General features: G+C 37.2%; 1 protein-coding gene across 2 annotated transcripts in view; it reads left to right on the forward strand.

The window, feature by feature from the left end:
- RGS6 (regulator of G protein signaling 6) overlaps positions 1-19147 on the forward strand; it is a 307970-nt gene that overhangs the window by 82158 nt on the left and 206665 nt on the right. The gene's annotated exons all lie outside the window — the stretch shown is intronic.

Here is a 19147-nt window from a genome sequence, read left to right on the forward strand (position 1 = left end):
ATCTAGTTGTCGGAAAATCACAATAGATCTCTGTGTTAATAATAAATAGAAGGTAGAAGGTGTAATATTCCTGAATTCTTGTATCTATAATAAAGATACCCAAATAGATGTAATATGGCACCAATAAAAGAGAAAGATGGTTTAAATTTAACCTTGGGCAAGTATTTTGGATGTCTGATTTTTCTCAATAAGAACACTCCATTTTTCCCCCGAGAAGAAATATCAGAGATGTGTTCAAGAACACAGCCATCAGTTTGCAATATGGGAAAATGCTGTTAGATTCACAAGGGAATGTTCAGTTTAATTGGTTGTCTATATCAGGGGTCTCCAACCTTGATCCCTTTAAGACTTGTGGACTTCAGCTCCCAGAGTTCCTCAGCCAGCTTCGCTGGCTGAGGGACTCTGGGAGTTGAAGTCCACAAGTCTTAAAGGGACCAAGGTTGAAGACTCCTGGTCTATATAATGTATACTTTTCAGGTATTTGTTACCCTGATGTGAAATACTTGTGACTTTGAATAAGGAACTGGATGAAAGGTTAAGCCAAATTGAAGACAATAAAATGTGTGTGATTTGCAGTAAGGATCTCTATGCCCATCCATATATTATCTGATTTAGTAGAGAGGAAGTCTACAAAAGTTAACAGAAAGTGACAATTTTCATGCATTTCACCTAATTACATTTATTAGAATAGAATAGAATAGAATAGAATAGAATAGAATAGAATAGAATAGAATAGAATAGAATAGAATAGAATAGAATGGCCAAGTGTGATTGGACACACAAGGAATTTGTCTTGGTGCATATGCTCTCAGTGTACATAAACGAAAAGATACGTTCATCAAGGTACAACATTTACAACACAATTGATGATCAATATATCAATATAAATCATAAGGATTGCCAGCAACAAGTTATAGTCATACAGTCATAAGTGGAAAGAGATGGGTGATGGGAACGATGAGACGATTAATAGTAGTGCAGATTCAGTAAATAGTTTGACAGTGTTGAGGGAATTATTTGTTTAGCAGAGCGATGGCCTTTGGGAAAAAACTGTTCTTGTGTCTAGTTGTTCTGGTGTGCAGTGCTCTATAGCGTCGTTTTGAGGGTAGGAGTTGAAACAGTTTATGTCCAGGATGTGAGGGATCTGTAAATATTTTCACGGCCCTCTTCTTGATTTGTGCAATATACAGGTCCTCAATGGAAGGCATTATTAATCTATGCTGTCAATACATGAACATTCTCTTCTCTCAAGACAGAATAGCTGAATATTCTTACTAGTTTGCTAGAAAGAAAAGCTCTTGGTAATGTAAATGTGCCAGTTGGAGGAATTCGTAGAACTTTCAAGCAAAAAGTTTTGCATTCCAGTTCACCATTAACTTTTGCCACTTCTCTAGCATATAAAGTATGACAGCGCCAAGTGGCCATCTGCTCTGAATAGCTAATAAGGAAATTGTCCACAAAAGTCTCACTGAGGCTATTAATGAGAAGGAAATAGAGTAATTTATTTAATTAACACTACATTAGCTAGACCTGGCTAATAAGCAGAATTGCACCTCATAGATGGCTGGGTGTTCTGTACTCCCTAATTGCTTATATCAACTATGAAAATACAGTGATAGGATCTTAACTTTAGAGTGGGGAGTGCAAAATAATAGGTAAAATAATTAGTCCTCTCTGTTTTCAGACCATCATTGAATACAGAACTTGGTTGTAATAGTTGATGAGATATTAGCATATCCTAAGATTTTTCCAACTTGTCACAGAACTGTGCTATGTGTTTGGTTTCTCAAAGTAAAAACTGGGGTTAAGATAGTGAACCTGAGATGAGAGGATCCTATAGTCTAGTAGACTTCCAAAACATAGCCTAAAGCAGACGTTCATAAGACTAATTTCTGTATTGCTGAAGAGTCTTATTCCTTTAAAAAAAGGTACAATATAACAGAATAGAATAGAATTTTTATTGGCCAAGTGTGATTGGACACACAAGGAATTTGTCTTGGTGCATATGCTCTCAGTGTACATAAAAGAAAAGATACGTTCATCAAGATAAAACATTTACAACACAATTGATGGTCAATATATCAATATAAATCATAAGGATTGCCAGCAACAAAGTTACAGTTAACTACATAATTAACTATATAGACCCAACAGTTAACTACATAGACCCAACCTATTAGATTAGGGAGGCAGGTATGTTACGGTTTCAAGACAGTCCACCTACTGAGACCAAGAAGAAGGTTGTTAGGAACATAATCCCTGTGGGATAAGATTGGCCTCCACCTTGATACTCTTCCAAAAGGCCCTGAAGACATGGTTTTAACATGGGGATTCCAGGTTGATATGGAACCCATCAAGTGATTTGTTTGAATGTTGTCACCAGGTGGAAGGCAGGGGTGAAATTCAACAGGTTCTGACAGGTTCTGGAGAACCGGTAGCGGAAATTTTAAGTAGTTCAGAGAACTGGCAAATACCACCTCTGGCTGGCCCCACAGTAGGTTGGGAATGGAGATTTTGCAATATCCTTCCCCCAGGAATGGGGAGGGAATGGGGATTTTGCTGTATCCTTCCTCTGGAGTAGGGTGGGAATGTAGATTTTGCGGTATCCCTGCCACACCCACAAAGCCACGCCCACAAAGTTATGCTCACAGAACTGGTAGTAAACAAATTTGAATTCCACCACTGGTGGAGGGGTAGTATTGAATTTTATATTTGGGGTTTTATTCCTGAAAGATGCCCAAAGTCACAGTGAGTGAGTTGGGTAGCCATATACAATAACTAACTAACTAACTAACTAAATAAATAAATAAATAAAAGCAAAAGTCATGTAACATGTCATCTAGTAAAATTTTGGTTCGTATTTTGCTTCAAAAAAATTTAGCAGATAGCTTTTAAAGAATAAAATATAGCTTAAGACAGGGGTCTCCAACCTTGGTCCCTTTAAGATGTGTGGACTTCAACTCCCAGAGTTCCTCAGCAAGCTTTGCTGGCTGAGGGACTCTGAGAGTTGAAGTCCACACGTCTTAAAGGGACCAAGGTTGGAGACCCTTGGCTTAAGACATTTCTGAAGCAAGATTTTGTCAAAATGATCTAATTGGTTGTATTCCATCGGCAATTTCTTCTCTGAGTTTTTTTTAGAAACTCTTAAAATATGCCAGGAAAATGAAGTGATTTGTTTGTTTCACTCTAGCAGTTAGGTCAAAAAGTTCATATTTTATAATTGCTCATAACGCTATCTTAAAATAGTACAATTCAGGTAGATGTCCTAGGTCCTCCTTAGATAGGAAAATATAAATAATTCATTTTGTTTCTTTGCAATTTCATTAAGTTTCTTTAACTCCTTTGGCACCCAATGGTTTACCTGCGTCATTTGCTGGTTTCTTCATTGCATTTGCAATTGTTGACCCTCAGGTTAAAAATGTTTCAAAATACTTTTGTGTGCCTCTTATTGTTTCCTTTCATATATTTTTTTGGTGCAAGTCTGTGCTTCTTTGTAGCCTCATTAAAAAGACCTAAATTCTGAGGGAAGATTTCTTTTCCCTAATAGCTTCTTTGACATTGCATATCAAATATATTTGACTTTGAGGTTTTTCCTGGGCTATGCTATAAATCTCACCTTATTTTTTTTAAATAATTTCCAGGTGTACTGTGGGAATTTTAGTCTTTTAATTTTTAATTTCAATTTTCCCCTTACTCATTTGCTCAGTCTGCTCATTTTTGACAGCGAAGTTTCTGTTTGATAGGTTTCCATTTATATATAAATTAAACCTGATAGTACTATTTATGACTGGCACAACAGCACATATATCTCACATATATATGTGCTTCTGATTTCTACTGACGTTATTACTTCTAAATTTCATTTAGAAATATTACAGGTCCATGCTTCATGACCATTTGAAGTTATGACAGATGTCCCCAGAACTAATGACTGCCCAGTTCCAAAATTCTGGCAGCTATAGCACCTCCCCTCCCTATTGGTATCTGCAATTTTCAGTGGTTTTTGCCATTTTTCAGTGTGTACTTCCATTTCTCTGGCAAATTGAAGAAAACTGGTTTACTTAACAACTGTGGCACTCACTTAACAACCACTGCTGAAAAAGTCATCAGATTGGGGAAGGTCACATGGTGACTCACCTAACAACTGTCACAACTTATGACCATCATTCCAGGCTCAATTACGTTCATAAGTTAAGGACTACTTGTATACATATAAATGAGAACATTCATTTATAGCAATAGCAATAGCAGTTAGACTTATATACCACTTCCCAGTGCCCTACAGCTTTTTACAGTGGCAACGTATTTTTTCCAACAACAATCTGGGTCCTCATTTTACTGAAGGATGGAAGGCTGAGTTACTGCCAAACTGCTGGCAGACAGCAGTCAGCAGAATTAGCTGCAGTACTGCATTCTAACCACTGTGCCAGTGCGGCTTCTAAATTATGTACCCTAAATTAATTTAAACTATAACACTCTGTCTCAAGATGATCCTGGTCATTTTGACTGAGGAAAGATATCAGGTCCTCAATAATAAGTTAATTTAGGGGTGTTAATAATATAACTTACTTTGATATTGCACTTTTGAAAGCCTTTGCTTCTATTTTTAGTTAAGCATACTCTGGCATTACACATACATTTTAAACCATGCTTAACTTTAACAATGATTTCTTGAAACAAATTAGTCAGTCAATGTTTGGAATTCATGTGTTTTAAATATTTTAGCTAAAAGTTAATCAGGGTTGATAGGAGTTTGAAGTAACAGTTTCCAAACTTCCCTTCAACCTTCTGCTGGAGGAAAGGGGCTGAATAGAAAAGGGAGAGCATGAACTTTGGTAGCTTCATCCACATAGCAGTATAAATTATAGCTTATTGTTAAAATGGAACCCAGCTTCTCCATTGTTGGTTTGCATTTCCAGAAAACACTTTAAAAAGTTCATATGATACAGTAGTAACAACAGTCATTCTAGTTAAATAGTCCTGTTCCCTCCCTTTATTCTCTCCCTCTCATCAGACCCAAGGATATAAGTTCAGTTGCTGGGATTGTATTATTTTAATGTCATATTCTAGTTTTGAAGCTGCCAAATTCCATAACAACTCGTGACAGCTAACAATGAAATATACAATAATAACTTAAATCAAAGAAAATAAGGTACAGCTGACTGGAAGAGCAACTCAAAACATTAACACACACACACACACCCCAAACCAAACAAAACCATACCAAACAAAACCAAATAAAACCAAACCAAACCAAACGAGCTCAACCACCATCCTAGCCCAAGGAGAGTAACCATATTTCATTGGTTTGTGAAGGTGGGAGCAGATCTCCAGAGAATTCCATTCGAAATTCTATCATTCAAATGGGTATCCTCCATCACTGAGAAGGCATGCTTCCTTTCTCTTATAAAATGGCTTAATGTCATATTGTAGTTTTGCAGCTGTCCAACTCCATAACAATTCTTAACAGTTTACAATGAAGTAAAGTTACAGGATGTGAACAGGATCTGAAGCATGCCCAATCCAGTTCCTCTCACCGGATAGATCAAAACATATGGAGACAGGTTTGCCAATATTGTGATTTGCTAGGGTTTGCATCTGCCTTTGGAAACTAAGGACGATCATTTGTTTTCCATCCCTCAGCGCTTTTGCTCAAAAGAATAAGAATAAGAATAATTTAATTTCTATACCCCCCTTCTCCCGAAGGACTCAGGGCAGTTTCCAGCCAGATAAAAACACAATAAAACATACAATATACAGTTAAAAACCCATTAAAAAACCTATTCAATTTGGCCCATTAGTTAAAATACACACTAAAAGCATAAAAAACCCAATTAAAATTACTAATAGTTTTATGCCAGTCCTGCACGGAAGAATAAGTACGTCTTCAGCTCGCGGCGAAAGGTCCGGAGGTCAGGAAGCTGTCGAAGTCCTGGGGGAAGCTCATTCCAGAGGGTAGGTGCCCCCACAGAGAAGGCTCTCCCCCTGGGGGTCACCAGCCAACATTGTTTAGCTGATGGCACCCTGAGGAGGCCCTCCCTATGGGAGCGCACAGGTCGATGGGAGGCAAATGGTAGCAGCAGGCGGTCCCGTAAATAACCCGGTCCTAAGCCGTGGAGTGCCATTGGGTTGGAAATTATCTCTATTTTTTAAAAAGTTCAGTCAAAGGATTCCATTTTAAGGGATCTTTAAAGTCTGTGTTGGGAATCGGTCTCAAACACTGTGTGTGTGTGTGTGTGTGTGTATGCAGCAGCTCCTACTGATAAATAATGTCTCTTTTTTCATTGCTCTGTTGTAGTTTGCTTAAGTGATACTGATTATATTCAGGGACCTTCATGACTCTTTGCCTTCTATCTTACATTCAGTGTCCATTCCAGGACAATTCACTGAGCTTTCAGGTCACCGGCTGTCTTCTCAGTCTTTATATGACATCTCTAGATGGCTTTGGGGGCTCTATGGACTACACTTTAAAACAACCAGAGCACGACTGAAAGCCTCTCAACTCAATTTAATTTTTGGTCCTCTTGTGTGCCTGAAAATATATGCTAGGAAATCAGTGATGCAAATGATCATACTTGTAGACTGCTTATTTAGCAAATGACATGTTTTGCTAAAGCATTAGCCTTTTCTTTAACCTGATTCTGCAAACAGAAAGCTGTAAGAGAAGAGAAGCCTATTTGTTGGCAAATACTATCAGCATGGCATCTTGTACATTTCTGTTTGACACTGCCAGCCTCCCTAAAAGGCAGCTCCTTCAAAGCAAGTTTTGGAGTCACTCCCTTGTATTAAAGAATACGTTAGACATTTTGTGATTTACAAATTCCATGCATATTCTATGATTTAAAAGCTGAATAAATAACCATTATTAATAAAGAATGGTAGAATCCATGCCACCTGCTATACAAAGATACATCTTCCTGAAAACACCTGGAGCTTTGTAATTGTAGATTAGGAAAGAAAGTGCAGTGCAAGGGAGTCCACTTGAAACTGAATAGGGAGATGTTCTTTTGATGCATTGGCTCAGCAAAAAAAAGGAGAGGAGAGGAGAGGAGAGGAGAGGAGAGGAGAGGAGAGGAGAGGAGAGGAGAGAAGAGAAGAGAAGAGAAGAGAAGAGAAGAGAAGAGAAGAGAAGAGAGGAGAGGGATGGGGAGAGGAGAGGAGAGGACAGGAGAGGAAATTGATATTAGAAATTCTTTTAAGTTGCGCTCTGATTAAAGCATCTGTAACTGCATATTTCTCGATGTCAGCCTTATATTTCAACACTATGCTGTTTAATGGAGGAGCAAGTTTTTTTTTTCCTGAACAGAGTCACATCTCTGCATTCAGTATCGGAACCTGCATGATGAATGGGGTTGAAGGAAGGAATAATAAGGACAGCCATTTTCTCTGATGCCTTTTTCTCTACCCATGAAGCAGAAGTCTGCAGGAAAGGAACAGATAGTCCCTGTCTTGATGTCTTCCAGAGAACATTTGAAATTAAGTCATGGAACCACAATTTATTATTTCTGGTATTTCTGTTGCTGTAGTTTCAATAGTGCCCAATTTATTGTTCCTGTTATTTTAATATAAACTTTCTGGTGCCTAGTGCCTATAAGGTTTGAGACAATGAATAAATTGCGTAACTGCAATTGCAAATTGCATAAAATTAATTTGAGCTGTGTGTAGCTCAAGGAAGGCAGATTTTCCGTCCCGTATGCTTATGAAACACACAAGCACACTAGTCTCTTATATTGCATATGTGTGTGAAGCATATCCATTGGTTTCTTTGTTAAGATGAGGCTGTAATTATTACTGCCTAAGGAGACCAAAACAGCAGGGTTGTTGAAACAAATTTAAAATAGTTAATGATTTATCTTTACATTTGGCAAACGTTATAGCTGTGAATGGTTCTCAAGTGATTTAGAAGAAATATTTTAGACCTCTCCATTATTCACTGAGAGAGGCTGACTTTTTTCAGGATTTTGTATGAGGCTGAAAAAAAAAAGATTCATTTAAATGCACACACACATATTTAAATTTATATTTAAACGTGCGCACACACGCACACGCACACACAGCAAACAAACAAACATTTTGCATAATAACTGCTTACCCTGAAATCCTAACAGACGTGTACAGAATTTTCCCCCCCCAAAGTACCCTCTTTCTATAAGAATAATACCAGCTCCTTTGGGTCTGTGGATGGTCGTCTTCCTTTTGAAATTCTGGAGCACGGAACATTTATGGAAACATACTTGACACCTTTCTTTTAAACGAAAAGCCAAAAAATTGAGTCCTCCTTTTATAGATGCTTATGAAATTCTAGTTCAAAGCCTCAACAGAGATTCAGGATGATGGCAGAGGTTCTATCAAAACAGAGAAAAGAAAGGCAAAAGTGAATTGCTTCCATTGTAATATCTCAAGGAGGCTGTACTGTAGCAGCCTGCAGAATGAGGTGAGTGGACCCTCCATCTTGCAATACTTCAAAAGCTATTTTTTCTTCTCTCTCTCTCTCTAGATGAGTTATGTTCATTTAATTTATTCTCAAGTTGCTTGAGAATTTTCCCCTCAATTATCTTGAGTGTTTCAGACTTTTTTTTGTTGTTATGATAGTGTGCATGTCGGGGGGGGGGGGGCTACTGTTGCTTTATTATTACATATCTTCCCCATCATGCTAGAGCCAGGGGGGCTCAACCTTCCAGAAAAAACCCAACTCCAAGTAAAAACTCTGAAGCAAGCATTTTGCAAAGTTCTATTTACTAGAATAGGTAAACAGGCACATCTAGGAAAACGTGAATCTGAGAGGTCCAGGTTTTCCCTCAGTAAAATCAAAACCCCCAAAACCATCCCCTCACTCCTCAGTTGATCACATGCTCCAATCACCATCCGTCCCATCTCGAGACAGCACTCTGACCACCCCTTCTCTAGATGCAGGATCAGCCTGACCTTAACCAACAGGAAGAATGCTATTATATCTAAAGACAACCCCTCTACTAAATCCCCCCTCCTACTTTCCCACACATGAAAAGGCAGCACAGAAGCTTCTGGCCTAATATGGCTTCCAAAGCTGACAGGCGTCCCTCCCACTTCCCTGCAGAAAAAAAACATACCCTGAAAAATAAAACAGATAAAACACAAAAGATGGGGTTAACATCTTGTACATAGCCTCTTAACCCCTGCTCCCACCTCCAGGAGGAGGATAGGAGAGGAAACCCCTTATAATATGTTTCTCTGGGACTTAATGAAAATGTAGTGGAAACTTCAAAGGTGCAAAAGGCTGGGGAATTTTTATGCATTAACAGCAGGCTACTAAAGCCACTGTCATAAAAGATATGGAGCCAGGTTTAGAAAGGCTCCTCGGTATCTCTAAAGCCTTTCTCCCTTTTGTAAGAAAAGAGAAGAATGTGTTGATCCAGTAAACTTCATGAAGTAGCTAGTCCTTAGAAAAGTGCATATTTACCTCATCCAGGTATTACAATAGGTAATTCCTCTGCTGAGTTTCTGAATTATAGCTAGTATTTAGTACTTTCCAAAAGTCCTGGTTTAGCTCTATTCTTCTTGATGTAGGAATCTGAATTTACTTGCTATTTTCATTTTATCATATTTATATCCTATCCTGGGAATGAATGCTCCTCTCCCCAGTAAAAATAAATATAATACTTTTAAAAAATCTCAGTACAGAAAAGGTGTCATTCACTTAATCCTTAAAATAGGGCTATTTGGGCCTGATTTAAATACCTGTAGAGTAGGGATATCCATATTTCTAAGAGCAGAAAGTTCCCTAAAATAGGGGCCACCACTAAGAAGGCCTTATGTCTGGCCCATGCTCCTGAACTTTTCAAAGAGGGAAATAAAAAAAAAAAACAACCAAAAATTTATAAGTCAGGTATATTTGATTTAACCCAAATTCTCCAGAGGGTGACATCTACATCTTTGCCAGTGTCAGAGTTGTCTAGGTCTAGGTGATCTTATGAGTGAAAAGATTCAAGGGTGTGAACATGCCTACTATTCCTGTCTCCTACTTTCTCCGCAACAACAACAACTCTGTGAGGTGACCTGGACTGGCAGCTGTCTGTTGCTCTGATATTGTCAGAGGTGAAAATAGTGTCGATACTAGGAATGGAGAGAGGATGGATTTCAGAAAGGAGTCTCCACAGTTCAGAAACAATCACAATTACAGTATAACTATTACAAATCAAGACTCTGTATCAGAACACACCTCAGTGTGTATTAACAAATACTTCGTGAATTCATGCTGCACGAATAACATATGCACAAAATTGGAAACAGGAAAAAACTCCAACAGATGAAGAAGTGATAGGGAAAATTTTAGAATGTGCCAAAATGGACAAGTGAACAAAAGAAATGAAGGAGAAAGAAGAGACAGATTATTATATAATCTGGAACAAGTGGTATGAATGGCTTGAGGCTAGAAATAAAGGGAAAAAATAAAGGGGAGAAATTAGAAATATACAATATGTAAATAATAAATATGTAAGAATGTAAAAAAGTAAAGCTATTAGTATTAGATAATTTAATGTAAATAAAGAAAATGGGATAAGAAAGAAAATAAAATAATAAATGAGATATGGCGGGAAAGGTACAAAAACGAAAGAAGACCACTAAGAAAAATTGTTTAAAAATAGGAGATATTTATATGTTGTATGTTTTTCAGACTGTGTATCACAATAAAACAATAAAAAAGTTTAAAAAAAACAAAAAACAAATCCTTCAGGTGTGCCCCAGTTATCCTTCACACATGTTTGAATCATTCTGTGCAACATCTAAACTTGTGTGGAAGGTAACATATGTAGCTGTTTGGTGCCTTCAAGGACCATGCAGAGACCTGCTATGACACAGAATCCCAGTTACATTATCAGGGTTTATGCCCAACTGGTATCATTTATGTGTGGAGTTAATTCTCTTCCCTTAACTTCTCCATAATAACTTTCATACTAACACCAGCAGAGTAACAACACAGTAGATTTCAGCAATTTCTTTCTAACTGGGTGCAGACTTTCACTCTGTAAAAGGCCTCCAAGGAATCAGTAAGCAATATCATCATATCAAGGGAACATGCTGTGCAAAATGGTTGACAAAATGATTGGCTGATGATGGAATGTGTGGGTAGAATATGGGATGGCTTGGATTTTGAGACATTGCTATGGGGACCATATCAATTGCTGAGGGGTGCATAAGGCTCAGCGATGATCAATTCCTGCCCTATAGAATTGGCTTGTGAATTCATAAATATTCTGGATCATTAGCTAGTGACTCCAGTTTTTAGTGCGGGCTTTTAGCTAATTGCTTGTATTACCTTCTTATGCATTCCATTAAATTATCAAAAACAATGCAATTCCCACTTTCTTCCACTATCATTTTTCATCAGAGAAGATACTTCCTCACAGAAGCCAAGGAAAGACATCAAACAGATTAGATGAAATGAATGTAATATGAATGAACTAGAGAAATGGCCCAGTTGAGCTTTTCTCTGCAGTTGAGCGAGCTAATTGCAAGCTGGTTGAATACAAATCAAGAGATGAAGAATTGCAAGAGGCAGCAGACTGGTTATTCTTGGCTGCCAGCAAATCATTTAAGGGGCAATTGGAGAAAATCCAATTCTTGTTCTGTGTTTCACCTCTTTAAAAAAAAAGATTGCCAATGTACTGGGAGTAGAGATGGGAAAAAGACCTAGAAAAGGAGGCTTGCGATTCTGAATTAAGCTAAATTCCTTTGAAGAATGTCTTAAGTGGTGGGAAAGTAGCACCCTTGTTAAGGATGAATTAAAAAATAGCCTTTCACATATCTTGTAGATATTAAAAGCTGAAAAGGGAATTAAGAACAAATTACATCGAATACATATGGCATTTGTCAAAACCTTTAAAACTATACCATTAAGAGATTTTTAAAATATGACCTATGCTTAAAGAGCATCTTTCACTGGGATAATTGAACCTCACTGTTGTATTTAGTCTGAAGATCTTAAAATTTGTCTACAATATCTAATATTGTCCGGCTTCACTCTGTGATAGAATTACACTAGAACCATCTTGAACTACACCAGTACCAGAAACTCGGTACTATCCAACCAGTACCAGAAACTCGGTACTATAGCCACTAAAGAAGTTGTACCAATCCTCTAATTTTACTTTCTTTACATGAACGTTTTCTGAAACATTTTAAAAAGTAAGTGCTGAAGAACCCACAACCCAATGGCTACTAGCTTTTTGTCACTCATTCTACTTATTTTGAGGCATATTTCACTCATACGCCACTCTTATTGCTTTCAGTAACTGACCTTTCACTCCATTCTATCACATTTCTGTAATTCAAGCCTATTTCTTTTAATATGGACTTTCTCAGAGTCAGCCCAGATGAAAGATACTACAAGTAGTTCTTTCAAATAATGACCATTCAGTTAAAAACCATTCCAAGTAACAATGGCACTGAAAAACATGACTTACAACCGATGCTCACTCTTATGGCCATTGCAGGGTCCCTATGGTCATGTGATCAACATGACCATGTGGGCCACCGACATGTATTTCCAAAAATTGCAGAGTTTGTGTGTGTGTGTGTGTGTGTGTGTGTGTGTGTGTGTGTCACATGATTGCCATTTACAACCTTCCCAAAGGGCTTCCAACAACCAAAGTCAATAGGGGAGACTAGATTTGCTTAACAACCATGGTGATTCACTCAATGACTGTGGCTTCCTAAACTTTGTTCACAGTTGCCTCTCTTACTCTTCAGTTAGAATCCTGGCAAATACTTTCCAAGGCAGAGGTAACAAACTCCTTCCCTGTAGTTTTTTGCATTCGTTTTTTTTAAGCATTTTCCTTTTTACAGGAACTGAATAACAGAATTACAGAAAATAGAATAACAGACTTGGAAGGGACACTGAAGTTTTTTTGTTTGTTTTTTGTCACAACAGTATACACAAACAAATGTCATAGATAAAACAGCATATCTTGAAGAATATATATATATATATATATATATATATATATATATATATATATATATATATATATATATATATAATTAAAATTATGCATCAACTATAGTAATTGGATATGATGAAGGGAACAATAAGACAGGAACGGCAGGCACATCTGTGCTCTTATGCACGCCCCTTATAGTCCTCTCAGGAATGGGGTGAGGTCAATAGTAGACAGTTTTTGGTTGAAGATTTTGGGATTATGAGTAGAGACTATGGAGTCAGGTAATGAGTTCCAAGCATTAACAACTCTGTTACAGAAGTCATATTTTCTGCAATCAAGTTTGAAGCGATTGACATTTAGCTTGAATCTATTTTTTGCTCTTGTAATATTGCGATTGAAGCTGAAGTAGTCTTTTATAGGAAGGATATTGCAATAGATGATTTTGTGTGTTAAACACAGGTCATGTCGAAGTCGACGGAGTTGTAAGTTTTCTAATCCCAGGATTTCAAGTCTGTCGGTATAAGGTATTTTGTTGTTTTCGGAGGAGTGAAGAACTCTTCTAGTAAAATATTTCTGGACTCGTTCTATTGTGTTTATGTCAGAGATGTGGTATGGGTTCCAGACGGATGAGCTGTATTCAAGAATAGGTCTGGCAAATGTTTTGTAAGCTCTAGTTAGTAGTGTAGAGTTTTTTGAAAAAAAGCTGCGTAAAATTAGGTTTACAACTCTTAGGGCCTTTTTTGCTATGAAGTTGCAGTGGGCTTTGGCATTAAGGTCATTAGATATGGGAACTCCAAGGTCTTTGACAGGGTGGGGGTCGTCAGTTAGGTAATGTCCATCCAGTTTGTACTTGATGTTGGGGTTCTTTTTTCCAATATGTAAGACTGAGCATTTGCTGGTTGAGATTTGGAGTTGCCAAGTTTTAGACCAAGTTCTTCTAGTCCAAACCCTTGCTCAAGTAAGAAGCACTATACCACGGGTCTCCAACCTTGGTCCCTTTAAAACAAAACTGGCTGAGGAACTCTGGGAGTTGAAGTCCACAAATCTTAAAGGGACCAAGGTTGGAGACCCCTGCACTATACCATTTCAGACAAATGGTTGTCCAATCTCTTAAAAACCTCCAGTGTTGGAACACCTACAACTTCTGGAGCAAGTCGTTCCACTGATTAATTGTCAGAAAATTTCTCCTTAGTTCTAGGTTGGTTCTCTTCTTGATTAGTTTCCATCCATTGCTTCTGGTTCTGTTTTTGGAGAATAGGTTGACTATTCTTTTCTTTCTGGCAGCCCCTTAAATATTGGAATGCTGCTATCATGTCATCCCTAATCAATCCTTTTCATTAAACCAAACATACCCAATTTCTGCATTTGTTCTTCATACGTTTTAGCTTTCAGTTTCCTAATCATCTTTGTTGCTCTTCTGTGCATCTTTCTAGAGTCTCAATATCTTTTTTATATTGTGGCAGCCAAAACCGGATGCAATATAATAGCAGTATTCCTCTAGTCACAAAGCACATACATCGAACAAGTTGCACGGATACTCCATAAATGAATCTGTTTCCATCTTTCTTCACTTACACCACTATACATGTTATTTTTCTGTTCACCATTTCTACAAAACTATATTATTCCCTTTTCATTCTTATTTCTTGCACACTTACATTTGTAACACCACTTTTCATTTCACTCTTTGACATATGACTGTCATTTTCACATAGGACTCTAAAATGTTTAAGCATTCCTTCACTTTGGTTTCATGCCAAATCGTTTGATAATTTTTATTCTTAATTCGAGACGCTCTGCTGATGGATCTCCATTTAGAACTTTACACACAGTTCCAAAATAATGTTTTTATTTCTATAACAATCATTCTGCATTTTCTTTGCCTTTTTAAAACACAACTGTTCTTTAGCCTTTGACAACTTCCTTTGCATTTATCCTTTTTTCATATATATATATATTTGTTTTCTGAGGTTTTCACGGGTGTTTGTATGTAGGTCTTTGGTTGTTCGGGTTTTCTCCCGTGTAAAATTGGAAGTGTCTTGGCGACGTTTTGACGAAGTCTCATTCGTAATCTTCAGGCTTCGTCTGGATGGGGTTTTTTTTGTGCTCCGATTGGCTGGGAGTGTGTCCTGTTTGGGTGGGGCTTGGTTGTGCTCAGTTTAGTCTGTGTTGCAGGGGGATTTGACCCCCAGCCAATCAGAGCACAAAAAAAACCCCATCCAATCAGAGCACAGCCAAGCTCCCACCCAATCAGTTCAAACCCCCACTAGCAGTTAAAAGGAAAAAACAGCTGCGATCACACATTGCTCCCAGAAGCACGAAGCTGAAGCCTGAAGATGACGAATGAGACTTCGTCGAAACATCGCCAAGACACTTCCAATTTTACACGGGAGAAAACCCGAACAACCAAAGACCTACATATATATAACACGAGGAATGACACCAGACCCACACTCACAAGGTCCACACAGGATGTCACCACCGCACATCCACCCAGAAAGCAGACCCAAACCCACACTGATCATGACGCACGACCAAGGACCAGAAGCCAGACCGCAGCTGCAACATTAGCCATTTCAAACCCCTCCAATCCATTCATGCAGCAGACTGACACCCACTATGAAGATGTAGCACGACCACAAAGCCAAACAACAGCTATGCAGCTCACCAGCTCAAATCCCCCTGCAGCACAGACTAGACTGAGCACAACCAAGCCCCCACCAACACATGACACACCCCCAGCCAATCAGAGCACAGAAAACCCCCATTCAATCAGAGCACAGCCAAGCTCCCACCCAATCAGTTCAACCCCCCACTAGCAGTTAAAAGGAAGAAACAGCTGTGATCACACATTGCTCTCAGAAGCACGAAGCTGAAGCCTGAAGATGACGAATGAGACTTCGTCGAAACGTCGCCAAGACACTTCCAATTTTACACAGGAGAAAACCCGAACAACCAAAGACCTACATACAAACACCCGTGAAAACCTCAGAAAACAAATACATATATATATATACATATATATATATATATATATATATATATATATATATATATATATATATATATATATATATATATATATATATATATATATATATATATATATATATATATATATATATAGAGAGAGAGAGAGAGAGAGAGAGAGAGAGAGTACAGTATCATTCTTGCAGCAATCATTCTCCTATATACAGGTTTTTTTCTTTCCCTTCATAATTGTACCAGGCAATTTTTTCATACTTATTTGCATAACTCTCTATAATTAAGTGGCACTTGATATTTTCACAATGTTCAGTGTAACACCTTCTTTCTTACGTATATACTCTTTTCATTATTTGGAGAGAAAAAGCTAATAATAATTTTTCATACATAACAAGGGCCTTATTTTCCGTAACATTTATTCTTGTTTCTCTTCCTTTTTTCGTTTCTTTTCCTTTCCTCTTTCTTTCTTAATTTTTTTCAAAATGCACTTTTGATACTAGGAGAAAATAGTCTGCCCTACATTCAGAACTGCTCCTCACTCTTATACCCTTCAGGTATACTCTTAATCTTTCATGGAAAAAAGTAAATCAATCATGCTTTGCAATTAAATCTCTTTTCCGTATATATGTTCAAGTAGATTTGTCCTAACTCCAATATTTGAAACATATATTTTTAAGCAGACTCTTTTTTAAAAAAGAAAAATTGTATTTATTTCAGAAAAGGATAAAATACAAAAAAGGGAAAAAACGGAGTTGTTAGGGAAAAGAAAGCTTATAGAAAAAGCAAAATCAAGAGAAAGAAAAAGAAAAAGAAGAAAAAAAGGAAAACACCAAAAAAAGAATAACTACTCTTTTCTTTAGTATAAATACAAATATAAAATAGATTGGCCTCTTACTGTAAAATCAGTAATGATATACATTACAGTCTGATCAAAAATATTCATGGCAATTATATTATGCTGCCCTCCCGATAGCTGGATTAATGCTTGGTAACACAAGCATCGGAAATAGAAAGAAGGAAGTGGGAACGTTTCCCTTTCTTTCCTTCTGCTACTGACATATCCTGGTGATTGAATGAACCACAAGCTATTTTTATCATAGTATTTTTTTTTTTTTAGTGAGCCATTAGGAATATCTAGCATTTTAGCAATGATATCCATCACTTGCTTAACACAAGTCCTCTAATGCAAGTGGTTTGCTTTAACCGTTTATCCATTTGCTCTTTGCTTTGCTATTTGGTTTAAAGCCAGTATCAAAAAATGTAATCTCTGGTTGCTGAGTAAATAGAAGATACATCTTTCTCCTAATCCTGTTTGCTGTGTGGTTAGGTGTAAATACAAGAAAGCTTTTATTTCCGTCTATTGGGAAGCCCGTGATGTTTTCCGGCACATTTGTATATGACAATAAATTAAGTCATCAAGCATGTACTTGAGGAAGTATAGCAGACACTTATTTTATAGCAGATACCTATTTAACTAGGAATTTATAAATTGTGTCCGAGCTTTGTAATCAGAAATTGCTTCTATTAATCCAGCAAAAATATAGCCTCTTTCCCTTTATTGCACATCTATAGGGTTAAGAAGTTCGTTCGCTCTGGAACGAACTTCCCCCTGGTTTACGTCAAGTGTCTGATCTTCGGACTTTTCGCCGTGAGCTGAAAACGCACCTATTTATTCAAGCGGGACTGGCTTAAAAGTTTTATTAAATTTTAATTGAGGTATTTATATTTTAAGGTTTGTTAATTGTTTTAAATTTTCGGCCACCCTATAATATGTCTTGTTTTAATCTTGTTTTTAATGTGTATATTGTGTATTTTAAATGGCTGTACACCGCCCTGAGTCCTTCGGGAGAAGGGCGGTATAAAAATCAAATTAAATAAATAAATAAATAAAATAAATAAGAGGAAAGCTAACCCTGCTGCATGATTCCAAAAGCCTCTGCATCTAAAACCAGGGATTAAAAATTAGAGAACAAACTTCTATCTTTTACAAATAAATTAATATTATTATTTTTTCTTTAATTACAATAGCTCCAATTTGAAGGCTGGTGCAACCAACTCTTTCTGGAAATATATTGTTCAAGTAAACAATCTGAACCGGGATTGTTTTGTACAGTGAGATCTGCAAATAGTGAAAAGAAAACCCTCAGTGTCAGCTGTGACAATGTTAATAATGGCGGCCATCTTGCCTTTTTTTGCCTACCTCCACAGATAGATACCCTTAGTTTTGCTTCATATTTTAATCTTGCTGCAGAGAACAGAGCAGATGATCATTAAAAATGAAATGACAGCAGCTCTTTTGCAATTGGAGGGACCGAGAAGAATTGAGAGAATTAAATGGAACTTACTTTTTGTCATCCATTTTCACTTATTCTATTTTAAAAAGCATATATTCTTCATTCTTTGTAGTAGATCTATCTGCAGCTGATACTTAGTATCCCAGAGACATGTTGATTTGGAAATATTTTGAAGGAATAGGGTTGCAGGATGATGAATTTCATGATACACACTTTGTAATGCAAGCTTTAAATTGTTTGCTTGAACAATATAGTCCCAAAAAGAGTTGATTGCATCATTTACAAACCACCACAGGTTAGACTTTGAGAGCCTGACTTCTTTGGGGGATGTGATTTTGAATATTTTTTTGGCACTGAGTTTTACAATCCAGTATTTTGTTTTCTGACGTGAAAAAATCCAGCCACTGAATGTGGAGATCGTCAGATTTATCTGTGGGCCAGACTTTGTTCTTTTCTCTTGGTCTATGTGGAAAAAAACCAAGGCCACTGATAAATTACCCCTCTCTGTCTCCGAGCAGTGCTCTTTGAACAACCTGTAAAGTTTCATTACTTATGTGAACCCAAGAGTGTTCTTAAAAGTTAATCAACTTGAGAGTCCCTGAGAATATACATTATTCATAGGCGAATATTTATTTTGATTATATTGATTTTTCCTCCACTAAAAGTTAAAAGTTAAGTATTTTTATCTGCAGGCCTTAGGATATGCTGATGTATGACCCCTTCTATACTGGTTTTTATTAGACTGGGGAAATCAATACATCCTGAGCTTAATGGTTTTAGAATGGAGCCGAAATCAGCAAATAGCTTCTTCGACTACAGTTGTAATATATGAAAGTTTGAACGTAGATAGCGTCATTCTGCAATTTGAGATTTGATTAGTATTTTCAGATGCTTAGAATTTTAAAAACTAGATGTTTTCAAAGTATGCAGATACACCTTCCTTTTTTA

This window comes from Ahaetulla prasina, chromosome 1 (genome assembly GCF_028640845.1).
Source record: "Ahaetulla prasina isolate Xishuangbanna chromosome 1, ASM2864084v1, whole genome shotgun sequence".
NCBI classification, from domain to species: domain Eukaryota; kingdom Metazoa; phylum Chordata; class Lepidosauria; order Squamata; family Colubridae; genus Ahaetulla; species Ahaetulla prasina.